At 43.6% G+C, this 19807-nt stretch overlaps 1 long non-coding RNA gene across 3 annotated transcripts in view; it reads right to left on the bottom strand.

Moving 5' to 3' along the window:
• The window catches only part of LOC122676714, a 99831-nt gene that overhangs the window by 70896 nt on the left and 9128 nt on the right, over positions 1–19807 (bottom strand). For all 3 annotated transcript variants that reach the window (XR_006335633.1, XR_006335635.1, XR_006335634.1), the window contains exon 2: positions 15306–15370. This is a non-coding gene — a long non-coding RNA (uncharacterized LOC122676714). The remainder of the gene's footprint in view (positions 1–15305; positions 15371–19807) is intronic.

Here is a 19807-nt window from a genome sequence, read left to right as displayed (position 1 = left end):
AGAGAGATGAGACTGACAGGCAGAGGGACTGGGGGACTGAGGCCAGGGAGGCGATTTGAAGCCAGATCCCTGGGATCTTTTCTCCCCAAAGTCCTCACGGGCTCTGGTAATCCATCAGATTCAAATAACAAATTTTTATTAACAATTAATAGGAGGAAATATTTTATAAATTTATCAAATTCATCAACTTGTTCATCCTGTGATTTACCCACTTAAAAAATGGATTTTTCTATAAACTATCTTTCAGCAAACTGGTTTTAGCTGAATTAACCTTTGGGCAAATGTACATGAGCCTTACAACTTAATGGATAAGAAATTAGGCTTCGGGGCCCAGGTGCCTGGGTCACATCCTCACACTGCTTACCAGCCGCAGACATATTCTTGAGCAAGGCTTTGACCACCCCAGTGCCTCCATCCCCTCAGCTGTGAGAGGGGAGTTGTCAAGCCTTCCCTCATAGAGCTGTCGGCAGTCACTGAGTTAACAGACTCAGAGTGGTGCCAGCATCAATAGTACAGGATGTTATTGTCACTCTGCCACACCTCAGGGCCAGTTTCCCCACCTGTTTCCTCCATGTGAACCATGCACCAGGTGGTCTGTGCCATTATCTGGTCCCCCCACCCCCATGAAGATTCTTTAACACAAAAGCAAATGCAGCCCTGAAAATGCCTTTGTTATAAGGTAGGCACCTGCAAGATCCAAATATATACATACTAATTATCAGATTATTAAACTCTCAGATTATTATTGAAATGAAAGCAAGAAATATAAACATTCTAACAAGAAGATCCAACCAGTCTATCTTAAAGGAGATCAGTCCTGGGTGTTCATTGGAAGGACTGATGTTGAAGCTGAAACTCTAATACTTTGGCCACCTCATGCAAAGAGTTGACTCATTGGAAAAGACCCTGATGCTGGGAAAGATTGAGGGCAGGAGGACAAGGGGACGACAGAGGATGAGACGGCTGGATGACATCACCGACTCAATGGACATGAGTTTGGGTGGACTCCGGGAGTTGGTGATGGACAGGGAGGCCTGGTGTGCTGCGGTTCATGGGGTCACAAGGAGTCAGACATGACTGAGCAACTGAACTGAACTGAACTGAACTGAACAGGGCACTTGCAGGATCCCAAGACTATAAAACACACCAGTTTGAGAAACACCATTCCAGGAGCAAGAGACCTAGATGGGAAAGGCAGCAGACACAGGGGTAGAGGGGTGAAGAGACAGAAAGCCCGTGAACCACAAGGATACCACATCACACAGCCGGCCCAGTCTGATGGGGAGGAGGGGAAAGGGAACAGAATCACACAGGCACTCCTCATGAAACAGGAAGACCCCACCCAGAGGAGACTGTTTCTCTGTGGTTTTAAAGAACTGAAGCAAGTGGAGCAGGCAGGGTTCTCCACCTCCCATGGCCCAGAGCCCATGCTCTCCTCCCACCTTCACCAGGAAGCTGTAGACCAAACAAAGAATACCAGCCCTCACATACAGATCTCTAACTCATGTGCTCAGACTTCAGGGTCCTGAGAGAAGGCAAAATCAAAAGGAATCCAAATACACAGGTTTGCCAAGGCAAACAGCAGAACAAACAGAAAGTCTCCAATCAAAGATGAAAATGCAGGGGGTGAAAAAAAATAAAGCTAGCAGAGACCTACACAAATATTTGGTCCTCTAAAATAAAGGAAAGAAACAAGAGTTTGCAAAAAAGATTGATGAAACCACAGGTAAAAGATGAACTAATAGAATATGAAGGGAGTTGGGGTGAGGCAGCTAAGAAAACAATTGAGGAGAAAATTCTTTTGAAGAATTTAAAAATACAAAGAATAGCATCAACATGACAGAAAATCTCATCAGTGATGTGAAAGACAGAATGAGAAAATAATATAGAAAACAAGAGGGGAGCAATTAGAGCAAAATGGACTGACCATGGGAATCAAACATGTAGATAACTAGTTCCCCAACAAAGACACAGAAGGAATGGAGAAATAAAATACTTCCATTTCCTCCCCCAGACCCTCCCCTTTTCTTACTAACAGAGCCCTGACTGATCCTACTGCAAGATGAGATATCTGATATATGGGGTGTAGGTGGGGATATTCCCATGGTCTTGTGGCAGGTGAAAGTGAAATTCACTCAGTCATGTCTGACTCTTTGCAACCCCATGGACTATACAGTCCAAGGATACTGGAGTGGGTAGCCTTTCCCTTCTCCAGGGGATCTTTCCGACCCAGGCATTGAACCCAGGTCTCCTACCTTGCAGGAGAATTCTTTACCACCTGAGCTACCAGGGAAGCCTCATGGTGGGTAGGTGACCCTATTCTGGACAATGATAGGTAAGAAAAGTTTTCTGGGAGCTTCCGAAAATGACTTCCATCCTGACTAGAGGAAGGAGGGAGACCCCCCCCCCCCCTTCTGGTCTTTGCCTCTGACTGTGGCTGTGTGACAGTGAAGAGCTTGAAACTGTTGGAGCCATTTCAGAGCAGAAGGAAGGTCGGGAGATGCAGAGGCTGAGCCATAGCTCTTCTCTGGGCTTTGGCAAGCTCTTCTCAAGGGAGCGGCAAGAGTGATGCCACAGATGTGGGGAAAGAGCTGTGTGAAGATGGGTGAAAGGAAACAGTTTTGGAGTTTGCATTTGCTAAATTACAGAGTGTAAAGTTGTGGTTGAAGATGGTGTTGGACATGTAGACTGAAGTTAGGTTTTGGACTTCTTATTATTTAAGATGTTCATGAACCAGGTAAATGCATGTGTGTTCTCTTCTTCCCTGGAACTATAAAACTATGGTAAAAGTATTTTGCTTAAGTGTATCAGTCACATCAAAGAGAAACAGGGAGGAAACCATTCAGCAGACCAGAGATGCCTGGAATCTCAGAGACAAGGAGAGTGGTTGCCTAGTAAAGCAGAGTCAGACCTGGGGCCAATTACATCAGAATCTCTGGGGTTGTGCCCAGTGGGGCAGGATTTTGTTAATGACTCAGATGAGCCCAGTGTGCAGCCAAGTTTGAGAACCACTGACCTAGAACACACATGCAGGGACACATCAGAGGATGGAGTCGTCTGCCCAGAGAAACCACGAGGACCCAAGCTCAGAGGGCCAGGTAGGAAGCAGAGTGGGTGAGAATGGGGCTGAAACAGGGAACCAACCTACTGGGAGGTCTGGGCATGAAGCAGTCAACACTTGAACCCTCCCCCAGCCCAGGCGTGACCATCCAATGACCATGACCCCAGGCATTTCTTTCCTGACAGAAACAAAGGAAAGCTCTTCTAAAACAAAAAACAAAACTTCAAAATCCTGAAAGCACAGTCTGGAGAGAACTCAGCAGCTTGTGTGGGTACTGGACCTCAGGAAATCCTTCTCATTCTGACATTTAGGGTTTTCCCAGCATAAACACCAGTCCCCTGCCCCCCACCCTAAGGTGGAGCCTGGCTGCCCACAGAGCTGCCTGGCTCCATTTCAAATATAAGAGGAAAACCTCTCTGGTGGGTGAGGGGCCCCCAAAGGTGGACAATGGGAGGTCCTCTGCTTAAGTAATTCAGATGGGCCCCTGGGCCCATGACCATGAGGTGGGAGCCCAGCCCTGGACTGAATTCTAAAGGATTAAGGATGGGAGAAGTCTGACTCTTGGATACACGGGGCACTGCTTCACCTCTTCCTGCGGAATCTACACAACAGACATTTCCTCTGATGTCCAGCCCATCAGGGGCACCCGGGAGCTAAACCACCATCAACGCCTCCCACCTGTCTAGTTACTTTCCAGTGCAAAAATACTTTCACCTGTGAGAGGCAGATAAGTACTGTTGTGATTACCTTCCCATTTTTCAGATGAGGAAACTGAAGCTCCAGAGAGATTAACTGGTGAACCCTAAGGTGTGGAAAGTCAGTCCATGTCGGAGTCTGGCCTAAGACCAGGTCCCTGCTCTTTCTGATCACTGGTCTTTCCAGATCCAAGTTCCTCTTGGTGCAATGAATCTCCCACTCAAGATGGTTTCAAACCTTGAGAAGCCACACGAGAGGGAGGGAAGCCAGGACTGTCCCAGGGCAGCCTCTCACTGTCCTCACACACTGCAGATAGAGTAACTAAGGCCCATGGCTGCATCTCAACCATCTCTGAGATCAAGATGACCTTTGGTCAACCACAACCACTTCCCCCTGCATTTAGTGAGTCACAAATAGGCCTTATCTCCCACCACAACCCAGACCTGCAAAGCCTGCTGAGAAGCCTCAGCTGGTCGGTCTCCCAGCAGGGCCCAGGGAGCCTTACTGCCTGTGAACTGCAGGCTGGTGGACCTGCCCTACTCCCTGGGGCAGTGGACTGTCCCCCTAGGGAGTCTCATGGCCCAGTTTTCACAGGGTCTTTCCAGCTTAGTCTTAACATCCATCCTATCCGTCATACAACTACATTACCTTTTAAACCTGGAGAATGCCCCCAGTAGAGGGACTGCTCCCACCCCAATCTTATGCCCAGCTCCTGGGAGGGCCCCAGCCCAATCTCAGTGTGTAGGTGACTCTCAACTTGAACCACATCAGTTAGGCCTCTTTCTTCTGGGCTTCGTATATCACAAGGTTTCCCTTCTTGTTTTTGGCTGGACAAGTTCTCAGCATCTGTCTTCCACCCAGCAGGATTTGGACCAAGCACAACATCCAGTACAAGGTTCTACCCACACCAAGGGCTCAGGACAACTGCCCCACAGGGAAGAGGCAGATTCCTACTCACAGCCCTGAAAATATGTTCACACAGAGGGGAGGGACAGCCCCAGCAGGAGCAGGTAACTAGGAAAAACCTCCCTAGTTTAGGGGTCAATCCACATGGCCCCCCTAAAGTGGTCCCCTGAGACTCTGCCCCGTCCTACCCCAGTAGGTGTCCTGTTGACTCAGCCTGGTCCCATCTCTCCTGGTAGAATGAAAGCTGGGATATCACCCATATTCTTAAACAAGACAGACAGCTTTTAGCTAAGCTGCACCCATGACTGATTTCAAGTCAGCAAATGTTTACTGAGCACCTCTGTAAGGAGCGCGTCGCCAGGGCCCTCCTTTCCTGTCCAGTCACCATCTGCTGCAGTCGCTGAGTCCCGAGGTGAGCATCACATGTGCTCCATCTCTCCACAGTTAACCCCATAGCCACCCAGTCCCCTACGGGCGTCCCACCTCTTTAGGACCCAGGCAGTGTCCATCATGAGTTGGGCCCAAAGACACAGTCTGTGTCTACCATCTTGCTTCCAGTGGAGACACAGCTTATGCGTGTTTCATAGTCAGTTATTTGCTCTCAGCAACAATAAAGAAGAGAGATGAACAATTTCAATTGTGCAGCAATTCCACTCTAGGAGAACCTACTCTCTTCTCAAACTGAAGGCCTGGAGTGAGCTTGAGATGGAAGCTCACTTGATGGATGAAATCCACAGGTTCCTTTGGGTCCCTTGGTCCATCTCTCTGCTACCACCCACTTTCCCCAGGGGCGGAGTGGTGCTGGGAACTGTTTAACAGCTGCCTCTTCAGAAGGAGAAAGCCCTGGTCTCTAGCATTTGTCAATCTCTGAGGTGTGGATACCTGCTTCATGGCTCATTTCCAACCACCAGCATGCTGACGCGGAGCACAGACTTGGGGAAAGATGCACAAAGCCAGCTTTCACAAGCCAGCTCCTGGTGTTTCTAGCACATCACTGTCTGGTAGGGAATCTAACATTTCAATCTGCAGACACATGTTCATGTAGCATTGCCCAGAAACACAAACAACTGTTTACTAGGAGGAAAAGGCAGCCTCCCTCAAGGCAGGAGGACAACTTCCCCAGGGTGATCCATGGGTCTGCACAGCAGCAGCATCCTAGGGGTCCACAGGAGTGGTATTTACTTTATTCCACCCTAAAACCTAACTCTCCCTTGCAATAACCAAAGCGAAGGCCTAGACAACCCTCACCCAGCCTTCTCCTTCACTAGACACCCCGGCCCAGGCTCAAGTGGGCTACCCCTCCTCGTCACCCTACCCACCGAGCTGTGTATCCTGGGAGCACAGAAAGACTTTGTCTTTGGGAGCCCAGCCTGCTGGGAGGCAGGACTTTACAGACAGACACACATTGATTCCATTGCTGCTGATACCACAGGCTGGATAATCACGGGCAGATCCTCAAAGTCCTCCTCTATAAAATGAGATAATACCTATTTCCCAGAGTTGTTGGGAGAATTAAGTAAATACGGTGAAAACCACCCAGCACAGGCAACCCCCACAGACATCCCTCGGCCTATCCTCCCAGGGGAGGCGGCCTGAACCATAGCCAGGCAATGTCGCCTCCTGGTGGCTGGTCTCAGAATTGCCCAAAAGGCCCACAGCTGTTCTGTATCTGAGAAATGACACCCCACTCCAGTACTCTTGCCCGGAAAATCCCATGGACTGAGGATCCTGGAAGGCTACAGTCCATGGGGTCGCAAAGAGTCGGACACGACTTAGCGACTTCCCTTCACTTAGAGAAGGGAAGGGCTGGTAAGGGTCAGGGGAGGATCAAGACCGTGGTTTCCGAGAGGGCACCTGGTATCATGAAAAGGATATGGGGCACGAGCAGGTTCAGGTAACAGTTCTGCCAGATATTAGCTGTTTGACCTTCAGTAAGTTATTTAAGTTCTTCAGCCTCAGATTCCTCGTCTGAAAATGGCCATGATTTCTGTATCAATAGATACACACTCAATAAGTGTTTGTTGCTCTCCTCATTGCTCTTGACCCCTATTCCTGCTCTCCTTTCTCAGATCCTAATACATATCATCTCACTGCCTCTTATAACTCCTCAGTGATTCCACCAAGTACATTTTATCAGCTCTGTTTTCAGGGGTGTTGGCTAATTTCTCTAAAGACACTCACTCCTCAATAAGAAAATCGCAAAGTCCACAGGCTTATCTTCAGCACTTCATGCCCCCAAACTCTAAATTTTTAGAACATTTCATTTGCATTTGTAAATGTATATTATATATATATATATATATATATATAAAATTTTCATTGAAGTAGAAGAGGAACTAAAGAGCCTCTTGATGAAGGTGAAAGAGGAGAGTGAAAAAGCTGACTTAAAATTCAATATTCAAAAATCTAAGATCATGGCATCTGGTCCCATCACTTCATGGCATATAGATGGGGAAACAATGGAAACAGTGAAAGATTTTTTATTTTCTTGAGCTCAAAAATCACTGCAGATGGTGATCACAGCCATGAAATTAAAGGATGCTTGCTCCTTGGAAGAAAAGATAGGACCAACCTAGAAAGCATATTAAAAGCAGAGATATTACTTTGCCAACAAAGGTCCATCTTGTCAAAGCTATGGTTTTTCCAGTAGTCATCTGTGAGTGTGAGAGTTGGACCATAAAGAAAGCTGAGCACCAAAGAATTGATGCTTTTGAACTGTGGTGTTGGAGAAGACTCTTGAGAGTCCCTTGGACTGCAAGGAGATCCAACCAGTCCATCCTAAAGGAAATCAGTCCTGAATATTCATTGGAAGGACTGATGCTGAAACTCCAATACTTTGGCCACCTGATGTGAAGAGCCAACTCATTAGAAAAGAACATGATTCTGGGAAAGATAGAAGGCAAGAGAAGAAGGGGATGACAGAGGACAAGATGGTTGGATGATATCACCAACTCAATGGACTTGAGTTTGAGCAAACTCCTGGAGATGCTGAAGAACAAGGAAGCCTGGTGTGCTGCAGTCCATGGCATCGCAAACAGACATGACTGAGCGACCTAACAACAACAACAGTAGTTGATTTATAATTTTGTGTTAGTTTCAAGTGTGCAGAAAATAAATCAGTATATATACATACACACACACACATATATATAGGCTTCATGGGTGGCTCAGCTGGTAAAGAATCTGCTTGCAATGCAGGAGACCCCTGTTTGATCCCTGGGTTGGGAAGTTCCCCTGGAGAAGGGATAGGCTACCCACTCCAATATTCCTGGGCTTCCCTGGTGGCTCAGATTAAAGAATCCACCTGCAATGTGGGAGACCTGGGTTTGATCCCTGGGTTGGGAAGATGCCCTGGAGTGTGGCAACCCACTCCAGTATTCTTGCCTGGAGAATCCTCATGGACTGAGGAGCCTGAGAGGCTATTGTCCATGAGGTTGCAAAGAGTCAGACATGACTGAGTGACTAAGCACAGTGCGCCTGCACACACACACACACACACACACACACACACACACACACACACACTAAATGTATATATACATATACTGTAGTTCCCTGTGCTATACAATAAGTTCTTATTATTGTTGAAACTCGGCCTCTGTTCATTGGTGCCAAATAGAAAAATGAAGACAGAGTTTTGGGTGAAGTGGAAAAGAATAGCTTTAATTACTTTTGCACGCCACAGGAGCTAATACCCCAAAGACCATGTGACCCACCTTGGAAGGGGTAGTGAGGAGTTTTATAGTGTTCGAGGAGCAGGGCGTGATCAGCTCTGGAAAGTTCTTGGATTGGTTGGCATTAAGGCGAAGTTTCAAGCATCATCAACCTTCTGGTTTCAACTCTAAGGTCTATGTTCTTGGGGTCAGCAGTTTTCATCTGGAGGGAGTGTGCTCCCTGTGAAAAACAACTTAGAAATATGTGTCATGCCTTTACTTATATCTTTTGGGGAACTGGGATTTCAGTGATTCTGTTATGTGAAAGTTCAGTTCAGTTCAGTCGCTCAGTCATGTCCAACTCTTTGTGACACCATGGACTACAGCACACTAGGCCTCCTTGTCCATCACCAACTCCCGGGCTTATTCAAACTCATGTCCATTGAGTGGGTGACGCCATCCAACCATCTCATCCTCTGTCATCCCCTTCTCCTTACGCCTTCAATCCCTCCCAGCATCAGGGTCTTTTCAAATGAGTCACTTCTCTGCACCAGGTGGCCAAAGTATTGGAGTTTCAGCTTCAGCATCAATCCTTCCAATGAATATTCAGGACTGATTTCCTTTAGGATGGACTTATTTGATCTGCTTGCAGTCCAAGGGACTCTCAAGAGTCTTCTCCAATACCACAGTTCAAAAGCATCAATTCTTCAGCGCTCAGCTTTCTTTATAGTCCAACTCTCACATCCATACATGACTACTGGAAAAACCATAGATTTGATAAGATGGACCTTTGTTGGCAAAGTAATGTCTCTGGTTTTTAATATGCTTTCTAGGTTGGTCATAACTTTTCTTCCAAGGAGCAAGTGTCTTTTAATTTTATGGCTGCAGCCACCATCTGCAGTGATTTTGGAGTCCCCCAAAATAAATTCTCTCACTGTTTCCACTGTTTCCCTATCTATTTCCCATGAAGTGATGGGACCAGATGCAATGATCTTAGTTTTTTGAATGTTGAGTTTTAAGCAAGCTTTTTTGCTCACCTCTTTCACTTTCATCAAGAGGTTTTTTAGTTCTTCTTCACTTTCTGTCATATGGGTGGTGTCATCTGCATATCTATTGTTGATATTTCTCCCGGCAATCTTGATTCCAGCTTGTGCTTCATCCAGCCCAATGTTTCTCATGATGTACTCTGCATATAAGTTAAATAAGCAGAAGAGTTGTAATCTAAATTGTCACCAGTTCATTAGCCCAACTATTCTTTGTTTTTGTGACTGGATGCCACGTCTTCACATTTCCCAATCATTAACTCTTGAGTCAACATTTTATTTTAAAGACAGGAACACAATGGCCTGTACACAGTTTCATTATTAATTATCTATTTCATATATAGTATTCTGTAAATCTGGTGATGTCCATGTATAGAGTCTTCTCTTGTGTTGTTGGAAGAGGGTGTTTGCTATGACCAGTGCATTCTCTTGGCAAAACTCTATTAGCCTTTGCCCCGCTTCATTCCGTACTCCAAGGCCAAATTTGCCTGTTACTCCAGGTGTTTCTTGACTTCCTACTTTTGCATTCCAGTCCCCTATAATGAAAAGGACATTTTTGGGGGTGTTAGTTCTAAAAGGTCTTGTAGGTCTTCATAGAAACGTTCAACTTCAGCTTCTTCAGCATTACTGGTTGGGGCATAGGCTTGGATTACCATGATATTGAATGGTTTGCCTTGGAAATGAACAGAGATCATTCTGTCATTTTTGAGATTGCATCCAAGTACTGCATTTCAGACTCCTTTGTTGACTATGATGACTACTCCATTTCTTCTAAGGGATTCCTGCCCACAGTAGTAGATATAACGGTCATCTGAGTTAAATTCACCCATTCCAGTCCATTTTAGTTCGCTGATTCCTAGAATGTCGACATTCACTTTTGCCATCTCGTGTTTGACCACTTCCAGTGTGCCTTGATCATGGACCTAACATTCCAGGTTCCTATGCAATATTGCTCTTTACAGCATCGGACCTTGCTTCTATCACCAGTCCAATCCACAACTGAGTATTTTTTTTGCTTTAGCTCCATTCCTTCATTCTTTCTGGAGTTATTTCTCCAATGATCTCCAGTAACATATTGGGCACCTACCGACCTGGGGAGCTCCTCTTTCAGTAGCCTATCATTTTGCCTTCTCATACTGTTCATGGGGTTCTCAAGGCAAGAATACTGCAGTGGTTTGCCATTCCCTTCTCCCGTGGACCACATTCTGTCAGAGCTCTCCACCATGACCCGACCGTCTTGGGTGGCCCCACACGGCATGGCTTAGTTGCACTGAGTTAGACAAGACTGTGGTCCTGTGATCAGATTGGCTAGTTTTCTATGATTATGGTTTTAGTGTGTCTGCCCTCTGATGCCCTCTCGCAACACCTACCATCTTACTTGGGTTTCTCTTACCTCGGATGTGAGGTATCTCTTCACGGCTGCTCCAGCAAAGCACAGCCACTGCTCCTTACCTTGGAGGAGGAGTATCTTCTCATGGCAGCCTCTCCTGACCTTGAACATGGAGTACCTCCTCTCAGCCCTCCTGCGTCCGGCAGCAGCTACTCCTTGGAGGTGGAGCCAAAGATGGAGAAGCTCTATACAGTCAGCAAAAACAAGACCAGGAGCTGACTGTGGCTCAGATCATGAACTCCTTATTGCCAAATTCAGACTAAAACTGAAGAGAGTAGGGATAACCACTAGACCATTCAGGTATGACCTAAATCAAATCCCTTATGACTATACAGTGGAAGTGAGAAATAGATTTAAGGGACTAGATCTGATAGACAGAGAGCCTGATGAACTATGGACAGAGGTTCGTGACATTGTACAGGAGACAGGGAGCAAGACCATCCCCATGGAAAAGAAATGCAAAAAGGCAAAATGGTTGTCTGAGGAGGCCTTACAAATAGCTGTGAAAAAAAGAGAAGCAAAAAGCAAAGGATAAAAGGAAAGATATACCCATTTGAATGCAGATTTCCAAAGAATAGCCAGGAGAGATAAGAAAGCCTTCCTCAGTGATCAGTGCAAAGAAATAGAGGAAAACAACAGAATTGGAAAGACTAGAGATCTCTTCAGGAAAATGAGAGATATCAAGGCAACATTTCAGGCAAAGATGGGTTCGATAAAGGACAGAAATGGTATGGATCTAACAGAAGCAGAAGATATTAAGAAGAGGTGGCAAGAATACACAGAAGAACTGTACAAAAAAAATCTTCACAAGACAGATAATCACAATGGTGTGATCACTCACCTAGAGCCAGAAATCCTGGAATGTGAAGTCAAGTGGGCCTTAGAAAGCATCACTATGAACAAAGCTATTGAAAGTGATGGAATTCCAGTTGAGCTATTTCAAATCATGAAAGATGACGCTGCGAAAGTGCTGCACTCAAAATGCCAGAAAATTTGGAAAACTCAGCAGTGGCCACAGGACTGGAAAAGGTCGGTTTTCATTCCAATCCCAAAGAAAGGCAATGCCAAAGAATGCTCAAACTACCTCACAATTGCACTCATCTCGCATGCTAGTAAAGTAATGCTCAAAATTCTCCAAGCCAGGCTTCAGCAATACGTAAACCGTGAACTTCCAGATAGTCAAGCTGGTTTTAGAAAAGGAAGAGGAACTAGAGATCAAATTGCCGATATCTGCTGGATCATCGAAAAAGCAAGAGAATTCCAGAAAAACATCTATTTCTTCTTTATTGACTATGCGAAAGCCTTTGACTGTGTGGATCACAATAAACTGTGGAAAATTCTGAAAGAGATGGGAATACCAGACCACCTGACCTGCCTCTTGAGAAACCTGTATGCAGATCAGGAAGCAACAGTTATAACTGGACATGGACCAACAGACTGATTCCAATTAGGAAAAGGAGTAGGCTGCATATTGTCACCCAGCTTATTTAACTTGTATGCAGAGTACATCATGAGAAATGCTGGGCTGGAAGAAGCACAAGCTGGAATCAAGATTGCTGGGAGAAATATCAATAACCTCAGATATGCAGATGACACCACCCTTATGGCAGAAAGTGAAGAGGAACTGAAAAGCCTCTTGATGAAAGTAAAAGAGGAGAGTGAAAAAGTTGGCTTAAAGCTTAACATTCAGAAAAGTAAGATCATGGCATCTGGTCCCATCACCTCATGGGAAGTAGATGGGGAGACAGTGGAAACACTGTCAGACTTTATTTTTTGGGCTCCAAAATCACGGCAGATGGTGACTGCAGCCATGAAATTAAAAGATGCTTACTCCTTGGAAGGAAAGTTATGACCAATCTAGATAGCACATTAAAAAGCAGAGACATTACTTTGCCAACAAAGGTCCGTCTGGTCAAGGCTATGGTTTTTCCAGTAGTCATGTATGGATATGAGAGTTGGACTGTGAAGAAAGCTGAGGGCCGAAAAATTGATGCTTTTGAACTATGGTGTTGGAGAAGACTCTTGAGAGTCCCTTGGACTGCAAGGAGATCCAACCAGTCCATCCTGAAGGAGATCAGTCCTGGGTGTTCATTGGAAGGACTGATGCTGAAGCTGAAACTCCAATACTTGGGCCACCTGATGCAAAGAGTTGACTCATTGGAAAAGACCCTGATGCTGGGAGGGATTGGGGGCAGGAAGAGAAGGGGACGACAGAGGATGAGATGACTGGATGGCATCACCGACTCGATGGGCATGAGTCTGAGTAAACTCCGGGAGTTTGTGATGGACAGGGAGGCCTGGCATGCTGCGATTCATGGGGTCGCAAATATTTGGACACGACTGAGCAACTGAACTGAACTGAATTGAACTGAATATGTATATATTAATCCCAACCTCCTAATTTATCCCCTCTGTTTCCCCTTTGGTAATCATAGTTTGTTTTTTATATTTCTGTTTTGTAAATAGTACATTTGTATTTTATTTTTTAGATTCCACTTACAAACAATATCATATAATATTTGTCTTTGGCTTACTTCACTTTGTATGATAATCTGTAAGTCCACTCGTGTTGCTGCAAATGGCATCATTTCATACTTTTTTACGACTGAGTAGAATTCCATTGTATATACATATACCACACCTTCTTTATCCATTCCTCTGTTGATTGACATTTCGGTTGCTTTCTTGTCTTGATTATTGCTGCAGTGAAGATTGGAATGAATGTATTTTTTCAAATTATACTTTTTGCCAGATATATACTCAGGAGTGGGATTGCATATGATAGCTCCATTTTTGGTTTTTTAAGGACCCTCCATACTGTTCTCTATAGTGGCAGTAGCAATTCACAATTCCCACCAACAAAGTAGGAGGGTTCCCTCTTCTCCACACCCTCTCCAGCATTTATTGTTCGTAGACTTTTAAATGATGGCCATTCTGACTGACCTGAGGTGATGCCTCATTGTAGTTTTGATTTGCATTTCTCTAGTAATTAGCAATGTTGAGCACCTTTTCATGAGTATCTTGGCCATCTGTATGTCTTCTTTGGAGAAATATCTGTTTAGATCTTCTGACCCTTTTTTGTTGCTGTTGCATTGTTTGTGTTTTTGATATTAGGCTGTATAAGCTGTTTGTATGTTTTGGAGATTAATCCTTTGTCAGTTGTGTCATTTGCAGCAATATTTCAATAATACTTGGATTTTTTTTGTGATACACTCATGCTGACAAAATTACGGGAAAGATGATATACAGAATAAAGTGAGAAGTTTTTTATTTGTTATAAAAGACTCCTCAGTCTGGGGGCAGATGTCAGACCAGGGACCTTAGACATCCCTGTCTCATTAACAAGGTCTTTCCCCAACAACAAGGAGGCTTGCTGGGCACTGACCCTGTGATGGTCGGCGTGGGGACTCTTTCTCCCACATTCAGAATCTTCCTGAAACTTCCTGACCCAGCTAGAAGCATGTTGCTGGCGGGCAGATTGTTGTGATTATGAGGACACACAGCGACCACCATTTTTTAAGTGCTGACCGGTGTCCTTGAGGTTATAAATCCTCCCTAAGTGCCTCCTCCCAGTACCACATCTTATTTACTTATTATGTCTGAAAATCATCTTATTTACTTATTAGCTGAATGCTCTGGACAAATATCTGAACTTATCTGAGCCTGTGAGCTGTCACAGAACTGGGGATGTGTTCCTGCTTCAGGAGTCTCTAGGTTTACTAAGTGAAACCCTTTGGATGTGTCCAGTGAGGCCACAAATTCTCAACAAACACACCTGTTCTTCAGAACCCATTCTCCAGGAGATGCTTCTCTTATGAATACTTGGCTCTACCACTGGACCAGGTTTCCAGGAATGCCTCTTCATGGCACCACATTTTCCTAATTTTCTTTTTTAAAAGTAAGACTGTTCTTGGGGATAGAAAATAACTGAGGATAGATACTAAGTTTTTCACAAGCTCATTTCTACATTTTAAATTTGGGACACAGAAACTTGTTTACAATGAAATAAAAATGCATCAGTAGATATGCATCAGTAACTCACTTGCTCTCACAAACACTGGATTTTTCATTCACCAGAAAGAAAAGCCATTAAATCAAAGCAAATGGATAAGCAAAATAAATTATACAGACATACCTTGGAGATATTGTGGGCTGGGTACCAGACCACTGCAACAAAGCAAACACTATAAAGCAAGTCACACAGTATTTTTTTGTTTCCCAGTGCATATAAAAGTTATACTTACACTATACTATAGCTATTAAAGGTTCAATAGCATTATATCTTTAAAGATCATGTACATAAATTAATTTAAAATTAATGCTATTGGGAAAACAACTCTGATAGGTTTTCTTAATGCAGGATTGCCATGAATCTTCAATTTGTAAAAAAAAAAACACAGTATTTGTAAAATGCAATGAAGTGAAATGCAATAAATAAAAGGAGATGCATCTATATATTTGTGGTCATAAGACTGGAATAAGCAGGTAACAAAACAAGAAATGCAATTATTTCACACATGCATTAGAAAAAAGGAGGTAACTGAATAAATGATCACCTCTAGTGTTGCAGTCTCTGGTATGGAGTTTTAAATGCATGCATACTTCCTGCTGGCCTCACCATCTGAAAGAACAATCAGAGAAAAAAGAGACTAATAATGAGGCAGAGGACCCTGCATCCCACTCAGGGATTTGTTTAGAAAGGTCTTGTTCTTACCACCACCATTATTTGAGATGCCAACCCCATTAAAAAGTGAATGCTTTCTTCCCCACTGGCCTTCAGAGTGCATGGGACCCCACAAATGATGTTGACATATACTGCCAGACTCCTCAAAGTCTGTCCACATGGATGAAGGAAGAGCCTTTCTTGCCAGGATGACTCTCCCATGGGCTAACTCCATCCATCTGCTTTTATCTTCCTCTGATTCTCATCAAGACCTGGATGGACAGCTAGCCTCTGCATATTTCATTAATGTAAAAATTCCGCTGTCCTGTCCACTCTTTCATTCCCATGAGCCTTCTGCTTAGCAACATGTCGGGGAGAGGGGCAGCTCACTTACCTTCCTGCTCTACAGGGCTGGCAGATCTAAGAGGATCCTTTATCAGAATCTCAGCAATAGAACAGCCGCTACCTCCTGCCAACCTGGGGAAAAATATTTACCTCTAATTTCTCTGCCTAAGTGTCACTACATTTTGGGCCTTGAAATATTTTTGACTCATTTGCTATTGCTGTCCACACATAAAGGCTAAAATCTGCTGTTCTAACAAAGCTTCTTTTCAGGTGTCTAAAAAGGCTTTGATGCCTCAGATATTTGCTCTATGCGTTTTCCTTCCTAGGTACCCGGCTCTGAGCCTAAGCTCTTGATAAGCAATACTTTATTAATTCTCAAAGTCTGTGAGGAAAGTATGACCATTATATCCACTTTCCAGATGAAAAGTGAGGCTGAGAGGAGTAGAATGACAAATCAGATCAGCCTCTTTCCAAAGCACTTGTTCTTATTCTACACTTCAAATACAATCACGTTTTAAAATCTGAGATGTACATTTTACACTTAAAAAGCACAATTCAATGACTTTTGAGTATATTTTTAGATAAGTACAGCCATTGAGAGTCAATTTTAGAATACTTTCATCACCTCAAAAAGAAACTTCATACACTTTAGCTATCATTTGTTTTCCCTTCTTTTCCCTGCACTCTCCAGACCCTAAGAAACTGCTCATCTACCTTCTGTCTCTGTAGAGTTCCTCACTCTGGACTTTCATATGACAGGAACCCTACAGTATATGGTCTTTGGTGATCTGGCTTCTTTCACGTAATATAATGTTTCAAGCTCATCCATGTCATGTCACGTGTCAGTATTTCATTCTTTTTATGACTTGATATTCCATTGTATGGATATACAACATTTTAGATTTGTTTCATTTTGTCTGAGCAAAAGCTAAACTTTTATTATCTGTAAGCCACAATCATTGAGGTATTTCTGTTATACACAGCCAAAGTAATTTTTAACAAATACATTCATACTATCTGCTGTTTCATTTGAGACCATGGCTAAGAACACAACAAGGCAATTAAAATTGGAAGATGTTTTATGGAACTCTCTTGGTTGACAGCAGCAGATTAAACAAGACAGTGTGAAGGAAGATTGTTGTGGGTCTGAGAACCATGTTCAGTCACAAGGCTGCCCCAGGGCCCTTGGCAGAGGGTTGGGTAAGGTGGATCAGAGATTGTGGCACTCAATCTCCAAGGCACCTTCTCTGTGTTTCTTGTCTTCACAAAGGCACATAGGAAACCCTATAACTGGTCACCACCAAGAAGTAAGGGACACAGATACTAGGGCCATGGGAAAGGGGGATAGAGGGCCAAGAAAAGCCCTTTCTTCCTGAGCACAAGCCTAAGGAGGATTTAAGGGAAAGTATAGCAAAAACCCCTTGTGATGTCAAACCCACTTTCTTCACCTAAAGGAGGAGACTCTTACCTGCTATAGAAAGTGCAAACAATTCCCCTTTTAATAGAAGGTGGACTAGGTGGATTGAATTTCCTTCACTTCCAATGCTGAAACCCATAATTTCTGAAACTGAATTTGCTGCTAGAATTTAAACCTGGTTTTTGTTGAATACTCAGTAGAAGTGAAGCAGAAATTTTTCTGTATACGTTTGTAACCTATAAAGCAAATTTAAAATGTACATTATAAATCATAACTCTCTTGGAGAATGATATGGCAAATTTACTTTCTCTTAAGACCCATCTTAAAATTTGTCATATCACTGCATTCTTCTTCAGTTTAGATTTTCTTTCCTTAGTTTATGTTACTGTGAGTTCCTGTCTCTTCTGTTTACCACTGTACCTCCAGCAACTATTAAGATAATATTTTTGCTGGGAAATGTCTGGAAATGTCTTCTTGTAGTCAGTTTGACATCAGCAAAAGGAGTTCATATGCTTCCTCAAGAAATAAATTTTTTGAAGTCTTTTGATAAGACTAACACCGCTGCTGCTAAGTCGCTTTAGTCGTGTCCGACTCTGTGGGATCCCATAGACAGCAGCCCACCAGGCTCCCCTGTCCCTGGGATCCTCCAGGCAAGAACACTGGAGTGGGTTGCCATTTCCTTCTCCAGATAAGACTAACAGCTACATGCAAATTATTTGGAAGAGATTACTTAAAGTGTATAGTGGCAGGAATTACACATTCAAGAGTAGTAAGCTTAATTGATTAAGAAATTTCTTTTTCAGATGATGTGGTAACTTTAAGCAAATGTATTCAGTGCGAATGTACTTTTAAAAATATATTTGAATGATTGATTTCCTCTATAACTCCTCCATAAAGAAGCTGCTTTGTTCCAGCTGAAATGAAGCCATCACTCAAGGACTATGAAAGGCATCATGGAAGTGTCTGTAAAGAACTCAGCCAGAGAGACCTGTCCTTGTCCAAGCAGGATGCACCTCCCCTCCTAGAATATGTAGAGTCACAAACAGAGGGGTCCACCTCCTCATTCTTCATTTGTTGTTATTTAGTCACTCAGTCATGTCTGACTCTTTGCAACCCTGTGGATTGTAGCCCACCAGGCTCCTCTGTTCATGGGATTTCCCAGGCAAGAGTATTGGAGGGGGTTGTCACTTCCTTCTCCAGGTGCTTTTCCTGGTCTGAGGACTGAACTCATGTCTCCTGCTAGGCAGGCAGATTCTTTATTTCCGAGCCACCTGGGAAGCCCCATTCTTCATTTAGGGTGGTTATATTCGCTGTGTTGAACTGTTTAGGTTGCCTTGCCTCCCCCACAAGTCCAGAGTTTCTAGGACTTAGAGATGGTGGGTAGCAGTGACAAGGTGTGTGTGTATGTGTCTGTGTGTGTGTGAGAGACAGTGTGTGTGTGTGTGTGTGTGTGTGTGTGTGTGTGTGTAACATTTTGTTTATCTATTTATCCACTGTTTGACATTTGAGTTGTTTCTACCTTTTAGTTATTATGAATAATGTTGCTATAAACATTCGTGTGGGCTTCCCTGGTGGCTCAGTCAGTAAAGAATCTGCCTGCAACGCAGGAGACCTGGGTTTGATCCCTGGATTGGGAAGGTCCCCTGGAAGAGGGAATGACAACCCACTCCAATATTCTTGCCTGGAGAATCCCCATGGGCAGAGGAGCCTGACGAGCTGCAGTCCATGGGGTTGCAAAGAATTGGACACGACTGTGACTAAGCACAAGCATTTGTGTACAGGTTTCTGAGAATGTATCTTTTCAGTTCTCTTAGGCACATACCCAGAAGAATTTCTGGGTTATAGGGTAATTCTATTTTAAACATAGAAATAATTTAAGGATCAGCTAGACTGCATTTTTGGCTTCCCTGATGGCTCAGCAGGTAAAGAATCTGTCTGCAGTGCTGGAGACACAGGAGATGTGGGTTTGATTATTGGTTTGAAAAGATCCCCTGGAGTTAGAAAATGACAACCCACTCCAGTATTCTTGCCTGAAAAATCCCACGGACAGAGGAGCCTGATGGGCTATTGCCCAAAGGGTTGCAAAGAGTCGGACAAGACTGAGCAACTAAGCACAGCTTGGTGTGAGGTAAGGGTCTAACATCATTCTTTGGCACAAAACTATCCAAGTTTTTGAGCACTATTTGTTGAAAAGGTTTTTCATTTTTCATTGAGTAGTTGTGGCACCCTTGTTAAAATTAGTTCATTGTATTGGTTTTATTCCTGAACTCTCAATTTATTCCATTGATCTATGTCTGTCCTTGTGCCAGTACCATGTTATCTTTGTTATTGTTGTTTTTTAATAACTTTTGAAATCTGGAAGTGTGAGTTCTCCTACTCCTATTTTTCAGGATTATTTTGGCTATATTATGTTCCTTAGAAAAGTGTATTAAACTTGCATGCTCTGACCTTGCTGAACTCATTTATTAGTTATAATAGCTTTTAAGTGAATTCTTTAAGATTTTCTATGTAGAAAATCATGTTATCAGCAGACTGTAATAGTTTTGCTTCTTTATTTATGATGGTTTATATTCCCATTTCTTGCTTAATTACCCTAACTAGAACCTCTAGGACAAGGTTGAATAGAAGTGGTG

The sequence above is a fragment of the Cervus elaphus genome, chromosome 20 (genome assembly GCF_910594005.1).
Source record: "Cervus elaphus chromosome 20, mCerEla1.1, whole genome shotgun sequence".
Classification (NCBI taxonomy): domain Eukaryota; kingdom Metazoa; phylum Chordata; class Mammalia; order Artiodactyla; family Cervidae; genus Cervus; species Cervus elaphus.
The sequence above is the reverse complement of the archived record's forward strand: the minus strand, read 5'-3'. Positions and strand labels throughout refer to the sequence as shown.